The sequence below is a fragment of the Gopherus evgoodei genome, chromosome 23 (assembly GCF_007399415.2).
Source record: "Gopherus evgoodei ecotype Sinaloan lineage chromosome 23, rGopEvg1_v1.p, whole genome shotgun sequence".
NCBI lineage: Eukaryota > Metazoa > Chordata > Testudines > Testudinidae > Gopherus > Gopherus evgoodei.
In genome coordinates this window covers 15592634-15603293 of record NC_044344.1, presented here as the reverse complement: position 1 = coordinate 15603293, position 10660 = coordinate 15592634, and positions in this window count along the sequence as shown.

Sequence of the window (10660 nt, the reverse complement as noted above, 5' to 3'; positions counted from 1 at the left end):
TGGGGGGGCTCCCCCCGAATCAGAAGGGGCGAGAGAAGTGGCAGCAACGGAGGTCTCCCCAGTACTCGCCGCCGCCGGTGCCCCAGCAGGGGCGGTGGTAAGTGGATCGGCAGCGGCGGTCGAGGTAGAGGCTTGGGCAGTGGACACGGGGCAGGTGGAGGAGGGGTAGTGGGAGCATCGCGAGGGGTCTCCCCCGCCGCATCCCCCGCCATAACGAGAGCGGGGAGGGGGGCAAACAGCGAGGGGAGGGGAAGGAGAGGAGGCGGCCACCCTTCCCCGCTAGGCTGCAGGCAGGAGAGGAGGGCGCCAGAAGGGGAAGGCTAAAGGGGCGTAGGGAGCAACCAAGGACTAAGGGTGGGATTGTTGCAGGGCACCAACGCAGAGGGGGGTTCCGGCTCCTCCAGTTGCACTAGGGGAGCGGGGGGGCAACGGCAGAGGGGGGAGTGCAGTGAACAAGGGGAAACCAAATGGGGAAGGGCACAAGCGCCTGAGAGGGGCCGTGGGCGCATGGGGGGAACCGATCAGGGCTGGGGGAGCACAGGGTGGGGGGAAAAGGCGAGCTGAGATTGGGGTAGAGGGACCACGGGGACAGCTACAGGGCCGGGGCAGAACTATCAGGCAGCAGAGGGAAATAGGTGGGGTGGACAAATGTGGCAAAGGGGAGGGGGTCAGTCCAGTATGAGGGGGGAGGTGGGGCACCCACAGGCACTTGTGCCAAAAAGTCAATGGTTGGCTGCTGCTGCTGCAGGCCCAAATGGTGGAAGTGGGCGTGGTGAGCCAGGCGAGCAGCTCAGTCCCAGAGGCAGGAGTCCAAAGCAGAAGGAAAACAGCTAGCGGGGGTTGCGGAGGGGGCAACGATGGTGGTGGGGGCGAAGGGGACACGGATGGACTGGGGGCAGGCTCCACGCCACACCCCCGGTGCCCCAGCAGACACAGTCTAAACCCCACCACAAGAGCACAGTTTGAAAAAGACTCAGTCCAGAAAAGCCCCCTCCACAGTGGTCTTCATACTATCTCCAGCAGCAGGTGGTCCTCTTCTCCTTCCTCTCCTCCTCCGGGCACCAACAGCTCCCCAGCAACAGCCACAGTAGGCCCAGCAGCTCCAGTTGGTGGTGGTCTGGCGTCCAGGCAGGAGGGACCCCGCTCAGAGGGTGGTGGTCTCAGCAACAAGAGCTGGGGTCCCTTACTCCCCTCTTCTCTGGGAAGCAGGCCAGCAGCCCCCCCCCCAAGGGGCTGTAGGTGGAATAACAGCAGTAACTGACGGGGGGGGGGGAAACACCAGCCAGCCAGCAAACAGACAGCAGAGAGAGGGGTAGGTGATGGTGTCTAGCCCAGCCAGGGAAGCAACAGGAGCAGGAACAGCAGCAGAAACAGCAGCAGCGAGGGCCCAGCGCCCAGCAGGAACAGCAGCAGCAGCAGCAGCAGCAGCAGCCTTCTCTCTCCTTCCTCTACAGCAGAGCGGTCCTATTGGCATCCAGCGGGGGTGGGCGGGCGAAGCCCGCCCACTTCTAAAGGGCCTCCCCCAGCCTAAGGGGAGGACCCACAGGTCTGGGACACCAAATAATTACGGGTGACAACTAATGAAAAAAACAGGATCGGGAGTGAGGTCATAGGGCTAAACGAAGGGAACCCGATGGGGACACCGAGCAGAGAACCCCGGACAACGCCCACTGCTCCTCGAAGGCGTCAAGGGAGCCAGTGGACGCCGCCCAGAGGAACTCAGCCCGGATGCGTGAACAGACGGAGGAACGGAAATAGGCCCTACAGTCGCAGGAAATCCCGTCGGCCAACCTCCTCTCCCTGGTGTTGTAGATGGCCAGTTTGGCCAGGGCCAAGAGGAGGTTGAGAAGGAGATCCCGCGACTTCGTGGGGCCACGGATGGGGAGCGTGTAGATAAAAAGGTGAGGGGAAAAGTGCAACCAAAAACGCAGGAAAATATTCAGGAGGAGCCGGAACAGGGGCTGCAACCTGGCGCACTCCAAATAAACGTGCGCCAAGGTCTCCTTCTCCCCACAGAAAGGGCAGGTGCTAGGGACAGATGTGAACCGCGCCAAGTACACGCCCGTGCTCACGGCTCCGTGAAGGAGCCTCCAACTGATATCCCCGGCGGGCCTCGGGACCAGGGCAGAGTACAAGCTGGCCCACCGGGGCTCCTCACCCTCGAGAGGCGGCAGGAGGTCCCGCCATTTGGTATCGGGGCGGGATGCGAGGGTGAGGTAGTGAAGGGTATGGAGCACGAGCGAGTACAGATGTTTCCGTGGCGCGGTCTGGAACAAAACCAGCTGCAGATCATGCAGCCGGCTGGCAGTGAAAGGGTGAGGGGGCCGATTGGGTCCACGGGGCAGGGGCCCGATAAAAATGTCCACGGGGCCTGGGGTGGAGGGTGGGCGGGGCGTGCCCTCTCGCAGGACCCGGTCGAGGTAAGCCCGAGCAGCGGGCAGTAAAGCGGCCTTCACCTCCTGAAGTACGCGCTGGGGAGTACGAGGTCTGGAGAGCCCCATGCGCTGAGCGAGCGTCAGGGGATCCAGCCAGTCTCCCCGGTCGTAGTCCAGGAGGTCTCCGACCCTGGTGACTCCCGCCGAGACCAACCTCTGGCACACCGTGGGGGACTCCGCCACCTGCACACGAAGCTGGGGATTGTGTAGCAGGGGCTCCGCGAGGAGGTCAACCCCCACGGTGGCCGCCACGGACCTGGTCGTTGAAAAGAGCTTTCAGGTCCGGAGGAGGTCTTGGTAGAAGACCGGCAGCCCGGAGAGGTCTCGCGGAAGACCTCTCGGATGGAGGTAAAAGAGCTGCCGGTCGTATCGGAGCCCTCGAAAGCGGCGGAGGAAGGCGTGCGCCAATACGCTCCACGCCGGACTACCCGCACCAAACAGGAGCCTCTGCAGGGCCTGGAGGCGGAAGACATGGACCTGAGCGCGTAAGCACTTCAGGCCCTGCCCCCCCTCCTCCAGGGGCAGGTGGAGGACCCCTGCAGAGACCCAGTGCGTCCCTGGCCAAAAGAACTCCAGAATCACAGTCCGGAGGTTGGCCAGGAAACCCGGGGCCGGGACCAGGGTGTTGAGTCGGTACCAGAGCATGGACAGGACTAGTTGATTAAGCACCAGTGCCCTCCCCCGAAGGGAGAGGCACCGGAGTAGTCCTGTCCATTTCCGGAGCCGCTCCGTCACCCTGCCCTGCAAATCCTGCCAGTTCTCCGGCGGAGACGGATGCGTGGCAGAAAGGTAAACGCCGAGATAGAGCAGCGGACCCGCGCTCCACCGGATGGCCTGAAGCGCAGGTGGGAGGGAGCTCGCCTGCCACCCGTCCCCGACCACCAGGCCAGAGCTCTTGACCCAGTTGACCCGGGCGGAGGAGGCCGCCGAGTACACAGCCTGGCAAGCCTCCACCCGCGCCAAGTCGCCCGGGTCCTGGACCACGAGGAGCACATCGTCGGCGTATGCCGACAGGACCAGCCGCAGCCCCAGCTCCCGAAGCACCAACCCCGTCAACCTCTTGCGGAGGAGACAGAGGAAGGGCTCGATCGCCAGAGTGTACAGCTGGCCCGAGAGGGGGCACCCCTGCCGCACTCCCCGCCCGAAGCTGACCGGCTCGGTCAGGGTCCAGTTGAGCCTGACCAGACACTCCGCAGAAGCTTACAGCACCTGGAGAAAACCCACAAACAGGGGTCCGAAGCCGAACGCTCGCAGAGTGCCCAGGAGATACCCGTGATCCATCCGGTCGAACGCCTTCTCCTGATCCAGGGACAAGAGGGCGAACGACAGACCATCCCTACACCCCAATTCCAGAAGGTCCCGGACCAGATACAAGTTATCAAAGATGGTGCGGCCCGGGACGGTGTAGGTCTGGTCTGGATGGACCACGTCCGCCAGCACGGACCCTAGCCGCATCGAGATGGCCTTCGCAACAATTTTGTAGTCCGTGCTGAGGAGCGAGACGGGACGCCAATTCCGTAAGTCGCGGAGGTCTCCCCTCTTCGGCAATAAGGCCAGCACGGCTCGCCTGCACGAGAGAGGGAGGACCCCGCTCTGCAAAGCCTCGGCCCAGACAGTGACCAGATCTGGGCCGAGGACGTCCCAGAACACGCGGTAGAACTCCACGGTCAGCCCGTCCAAGCCCGGAGATTTATTGGTGGGCATGCGACGGAGGGCCTCCGAGAACTCGGCCAGAGTGAGAGGCAGCTCTAGCCGGTCCCGGTCGCCCGTGCTGACCGTCGGGAGCCCGTCCCAGAGCACTCTGCAAGCGTTAGGATCGGTCGGATCCGGGGAGAAAAGAGTGGCGTAGAAGGCCCTGGCCCTCTGGCACATCTCCGCCGGATCCGTGAGGGGGGTGCCGTCCTCCGCCAGGAGGCAGGTGACGTGCTTCTCGGCCCCCCTCCTTTTCTCCAGGGCGTAGAAGAAGCGGGAGCCGCGATCCATCTTCCGAAGGAGGTGGATGCGGGATCGAACAAAAGCACCCCGGGCCCGATGGTCTTCGAGAGCCCGGAGCTCCTCCCGCTTCTCCCGGCACGCTCCGCAGAGGAATGGATCCTCGGGGCTGGCGGCCAGACGCCTCTCCAGCTCCAAGACCTCCCGCTCCAACTGCCCTATCGCCGCATCCCTCCGTCGGCTGGCACCCCGAGTGTAGTCACGGCAGAAGAGCCGGGCGCGCACCTTCCCCAGATCCCACCACCGCCGCGCCGAGGAAAAGGCGCGCCTCTGCCCTCGCCAGGCCAGCCAGAACTCCCGGAAGGACGCCACAAAGCCCGCATCCTCCAGCAAACTATTATTAAAGTGCCAATAGGCCGGCCCCGGCCGCTCCGCGCAGAGAGAGGCCGTCACGGTGGCAAGATGGTGATCCGAAAAGGGGGCCGGCCGAACGCTGGAGGAGTGGGCCCGTGAAAGGTGGAAACGTGACAGGTAAATACGGTCCAGCCGGGAGTGGCACGACCGATGGGCCTCCACCCGGACGAAGGTGAACGTCGAGACGTCGCCTGGGTGGTGGTCGCGCCAGACGTCCACCAGGGAGTGGCGGTCGACAATCTCCCGGAGGACGTCCGCAGCTGCCGGGCACTGCTCGGTCCCCGAGCGGTCCCGTTCCTCGAGGGTGGTGTTAAAATCCCCTCCCAGGACCAGGCACTCACGAGGGTCCAGGGAGCCAAGGAAGGCGGATGCCTGCTGATAAAAACGTAGTCTCTCCGGGCCCGATGTCGGGGCGTAACGTTGACGAGATGAACCACAAGCCCCTCCACGCGGACCCGGAGGTGCAGCAGGCGACCCGGCACAGCCTCGGCAACCCCTAGCACCTCGTGCCGTAGGTCGGGGGAGAACAGGGTCGCCACTCCAGCCGCGCAGACAGAGAAATGGCTAAAGTAGGCCCCATCCCCCCACTCCAGCCGCCAGCTAGCTTCAGCGGCCGGATCCGTATGGGTCTCCTGCAGGAAAACCACAGAGTACCCCCCCCTCCCGGAGGAAGGAGAGCACCTGGCTCCTGCGGAGACCCATCCTACAGCCTCGGGTGTTCAAGGTGGCAAGGACGATCGGCGCCATGAGGAGGGCTGGGGGGGATCCTCGCTGGCAGACACGCCCACGGCTTCCGGCAGGCCGCGCAGCAATCCGTGACCAACCCCGAAGGTAAGCAAGGAGTCACGGAAGGCACGGACCCGCCGGTAGGCACGGAAGGCACGGCGGCCTGCTTCCCGGTCCTCCTACCCTCCCCCATGAGGGCCCTTGCGGCCCGGAGGACCTGATGGAAATCCCCCCACCGCTGGAGTGCAAGATGGACTTTGTTCCGGGAGCCACGGACGTCCTCAAGGAACTCCCGCAGCTCCTCCCTCAGCACATGGGGGGGTGGGGTCACTGATCGAGGACTGGCCCCCAGTGGGGCCCCCGTCACAGCCCCGTGGCCCACCAAGGCGGGCAGGCAGGGGGCAGATCCCCAACGTGGCAGCAGATGGACCGACGCCACACGACCCGCCCCGCTCTCAGAGTCAAGAAGGGGTGGTGGAAGGAGAACAGCAGCCCCTGGGGGGTCGGGACAGGAAAGAGCTAGTGAACCCGCTCCCTGGGAGGTACTGCCAGGGGCGGCACTGGCATCACAGGAAGCGGGGGGGACAAGGACAGGGCCGACAGGAGTAGGGCGGGGATCAGGGAGAGAATCCGGGAAGGAGGTAGAGGCAGGATCCGGAGCCTCCACAGGTGAGACGCCAGAAGGTGGCTCCTCCTGGCCAGGGTCAAGGATCTGGGAAGCTGGCAGGGGACCCCTAACGATGCCGGGCTCAGCCACTGTGGCACGTGCGGCAGCCTCGGCACCCAGAGAGAGATGGTGGTCAATGGGGTCCCCGCTGGGGAAGGAGGGCGGGTCCTCCACACCAAAGAGGGACACCCCCTGGGAAGCAGGTCTCGGCAGCGGGGCACTGGCCGTCGCCCCGAGGGGCTCGGCAGCTGCCAACAGAGTGCCACCCACAGCCGAGTCGAGGGAAGAGTCCAGGGGACCCTCAGAGGTGGGAGCAGAAACAGCGGGTAGGGGAAGGGAACCCAGGGACAGGGGGGATGTAGTGAGGTCACCCAGATCGAGGCCCGCCGGCAGAGGGTCGTCCTCCCCCTGCGTGACCGGGGTCAAACCCAGGGCCTCGATTTCTGCGTAGATGGGAGGGAGATCACAGTCCACCACCCCAGGGCCCTCCCTGCCAGCACCCGAGGCGATACCCACCGCGGCGCTCGCAGAGGCGCCAAGTGAGAAGGGGGCGAGAGAGGCTCCCTCGGGGGCTTCCACGGGAAGGGACCCCGGAGGAGGGGCGGTGTCACCTTCCGGTGCTGCCACGGCATCCCCAGCCGGCACCACAAACTGGGAGTCATCAGGGGACAAGGCGGAAGACTCGACATCGGCGCCCCCCTTTCTGCTCTTCCGGGGGGCCTCCGAATCCGAAGCATGGAAAGAAACTCGAGCCTTCCGCTTGCCCCGCTTCCCCTCCACTAAGGACCAGCCCTCCATGGCATCATCCGGGGGCTGGCTAACAGGGGTCGGCTCGGGGGGCAAGGGCAATGGCTCGGGGACTCGAGGAGGCAGTGGTGGGACAGCAGAAACCGGGGAGGATTCCCCCTGGGACGAGCCCTCTCCCACGGCCGGCGATAGCCCCGCCACACCCTCCTCCACAGAGGTGGACCGAGAAGAAGGAGGAGGGGCAGCTTCGGGTGCTAGGCAGCCAGGGGCACCGGCGATGACAGGGCCGGCGCCTTGCCGGGGCTCGGGGGTCCCGGACGCTCCTCCGTGCTGGGCCAAGGGACAGTCCCTCCGGACGTGCCCCATCGCCCGGCAGAGGTAGCACCGGGCCTCCCCCGTCGAGTAATGCACCCGGTAGTGGGCTCCCTGGTAAGGGACCAGAAAGGACCCCTCGAGCGCCTCTCCGCCACGCGCCGCCGGCGGCAGTTGAAGCTGCACTTGCCGGCGGAACGAGAGAACATGACGGAGGGCGGGGTCCTTGCAGCCCAAGGGGAGAGGGCTGATGACAGAGATGGGGCGTCCCAGGGCAGAAAGGGCGGGCAGCAGGGCGGCATTGGGCAGGAAGGGAGGGACGGAGGTCAAGATCAAGCGGACCCCCAGGTCTTCTAACGGCTCCAGGGGGACGAACACGCCCCCCACCGCCAGGCCCGTCTCTACCGCCTCCTGGGCGGCAGCCTCCGATGCCAGGAAGAAGACCACCTTCCCGTACATTTTGGAGGCCGCCACGATGGCCGTGGGCCCCACTACCCTGGCCAACGCCCGCACGTAGGTCTCCACGTGGGGCGAGGCGGGCACCAGGAGGCAACGGACGCCGTGCTTCCTGGTCAAAGTGGGAAAGGGGCCCCGGCCGCTGTAGATGGTGGCAGAAGCAGCGGGCGGAGGAGCAGCGGCAGGCGGGGGGGCCGCCGCCACCTGGGCGTAAGCCCTGGGGGCCGGGGGAGGGACACCTGCAGAGCTGGTGGAGGGAACAGCGGGGAGGGACGCCGCAGCCGGTAGTGGGGCTGCGGCAACGGGGGCAGTCTCTGCCACGGAGGGCCTGGCCTTTCTAGCGGGGGCCCTTACCCTTCTTCCCACCCCGACCCTTCCCACCGGCTGGGGGGGCTCCCCCCGAATCAGAAGGGGCGAGAGACGTGGCAGCAACGGAGGTCTCCCCAGTACTCGCCGCCGCCGGTGCCCCAGCAGGGGCGGTGGTAGGTGGATCGGCAGCGGCGGTCGAGGTAGAGGCTTGGGCAGTGGACACGGGGGCAGGTGGAGGAGGGGTAGTGGGAGCATCGCGAGGGGTCTCCCCCGCCGCGTCCCCCGCCATAACGAGAGCGGGGAGGGGGACAAACAGCGAGGGGAGGGGAAGGAGAGGAGGCGGCCACCCCTCCCCGCTAGGCTACAGGCAGGGGAGGAGGGCGCCAGAAGGGGAAGGCTAAAGGGGCGTAGGGAGCAAGCAAGGACTACGGGTGGGATTGTTGCAGGGCACCAACGCAGAGGGGGGTTCCGGCTCCTCCAGTTGCACTAGGAGAGCGGGGGGGCAACGGCAGAGGGGGGAGTGCAGTCAACAAGGGGAAACCAAATGGGGAAGGGCACAAGCGCCTGAGGGGGGGCGTGGGCGCATTGGGGGGAACCGATCAGGGCTGGGGGAGCACAGGGTGAGGGGAAAGGGCGAGCTGAGATTGGGGTAGAGGGAACACGGGGACAGCTACAGGGCCGGGGCAGAACTATCAGGCAGCAGAGGGAAATAGGTGGGGTGGACAAACGTGGCAGAGGGGAGGGGGTCAGTCCAGTATGAGGGGGGAGGTGGTGCACCCACAGGCACTTGTGCCAAAAAGTCAATGGTTGGCTGCTGCTGCTACAGGCCCAAATGGTGGAAGTGGGCGTGGTGAGCCAGGCGAGCAGCTCAGACCCAGAGGCAGGAGTCCAAAGCAGAAGGAAAACAGCCAGCGGGGGTTGTGGAGGGGGCAACGATGGTGGTGGGGGCGAAAGGGGACACGGATGGACCAGGGGCAGGCTCCACGCCACACCCCCAGTGCCCCAGCAGACACAGTCCAAACCCCCACCACAAGAGCACAGTTTAAAAAAGACTCAGTCCAGAAAAGCCCCCTCCACAGCGGTCTGCATACTGTCTCCAGCAGCGGGTGGTCCTCTTCTCCTTCCTCTCCTCCTCCGGGCACCAACAGCTCCCCAGCAACAGCCACAGTAGGCCCAGCAGCTCCAGGTGGTGGTGGTCTGGCGTCCAGGCAGGAGGGACCCCGCTCAGAGGGTGGTGGTCTCAGCAACAAGAGCTGGGGTCCCTTACTCCCCTCTTCTCTGGGAAGCAGGCCAGCAGCCCCCCCCCAAGGGGCTGTAGGTGGAATAACAGCAGTAACTGAGGTGGGGGGGGGAACCACCAGCCAGCCAGCAAACAGACAGCAGAGAGAGGGGTAGGTGGTGGTGTCTAGCCCAGCCAGGGAAGCAGCAGGAGCAGGAACAGCAGCAGAAACAGCAGCAGCGAGGGCCCAGCGCCCAGCAGGAACAGCAGCAGCAGCAGCAGCAGCAGCCCTCTCCCTCCTTCCTCTACAGCAGAGTGGTAGAAGAGAGATTTCTGGCCACAGGAGAAGCAGGCTTCTGTTCTCTGAGGGACCAGAGCAGGGGCTGCACTAGAGTAATCAGGAACCTGCTAGAACTAATTAAGGCAGACAGGCTGATTAGAACACCTGCAGCCAATCAAGGCAGGCTAATCAGGGCACCTGGGTTTAAAAAGGAGCTCACTCCAGTCAGGGGGGAGGAGCTAGAGGAGAGGAAGTGCGTGTGGGAGGAGCTGGGAGCAAGAGGCACAAGGAGCTGGGAGTGAGAGGCTGTGCTGCTGGAGGACTGAGGAGTACAAGCGTTATCAGACACCAGGAGGAAGGTCCTGTGATGAGGATAAGAAGGTGTTTGGAGGAGGCCATGGGGAAGTAGCCCAGGGAGGTGTAGCTGTCACACAGCTTTTACAGGAGGCCCTATAGACAGCTGCAATCCACAGGGCCCTGGGCTGGAACCCGGAGTAGAGGGCGGGCCCGAGTTCCTCCCAACTCCTGATCAGACATAGGAGGAGCTGATTCAGACTGTGGGGAAGATCACTGAGGTGAACAAATCTGCCAATAAGCGCAGGACCCACCAAGGTAGAGGAGGAACTTTGTCATAATGGATAGAATTTGAATGAGCAATTTCTCACCCTGACTGATGATACAAGCAGTCCACCAAGCTTCCATACACAAGCTAGAAATTCCTTTACCTTGGGACCAGCACTTCCCCCATTTCAGTCTTTGTTCCTCAGGTGTTTCCAGGAGATGATGTCACACCCCACCTTATGTAGCTTTTCCACATGGTGGGAACACTTTGTTCCAAACTCAGTTCCCAGTTCAATGTGTGGAAAAATGCAGGAACCAAAATGGAGTTCAGTGTCATGTGGTTTTGTCACATGCCCTAGCATGCACTGTTGAGTCATAGTAGCCATGACTCATAGGCTGGCTGAAACATTCACAGGAAGGCTAAGCTCTTCCACAGTCCATTGTCTTTGTTGATGAGCCATCAGCAGTGTCTTGCTTCTTCATTGTTGTACCTGAAAGGCTAGTTGTGTGTTACCCAGAGTAAGCACATTTGAAAGACAGCTACATAGTCAATATTCACCACTTCAGATACAAACATGATCTACGCACACAAATAGGATAAT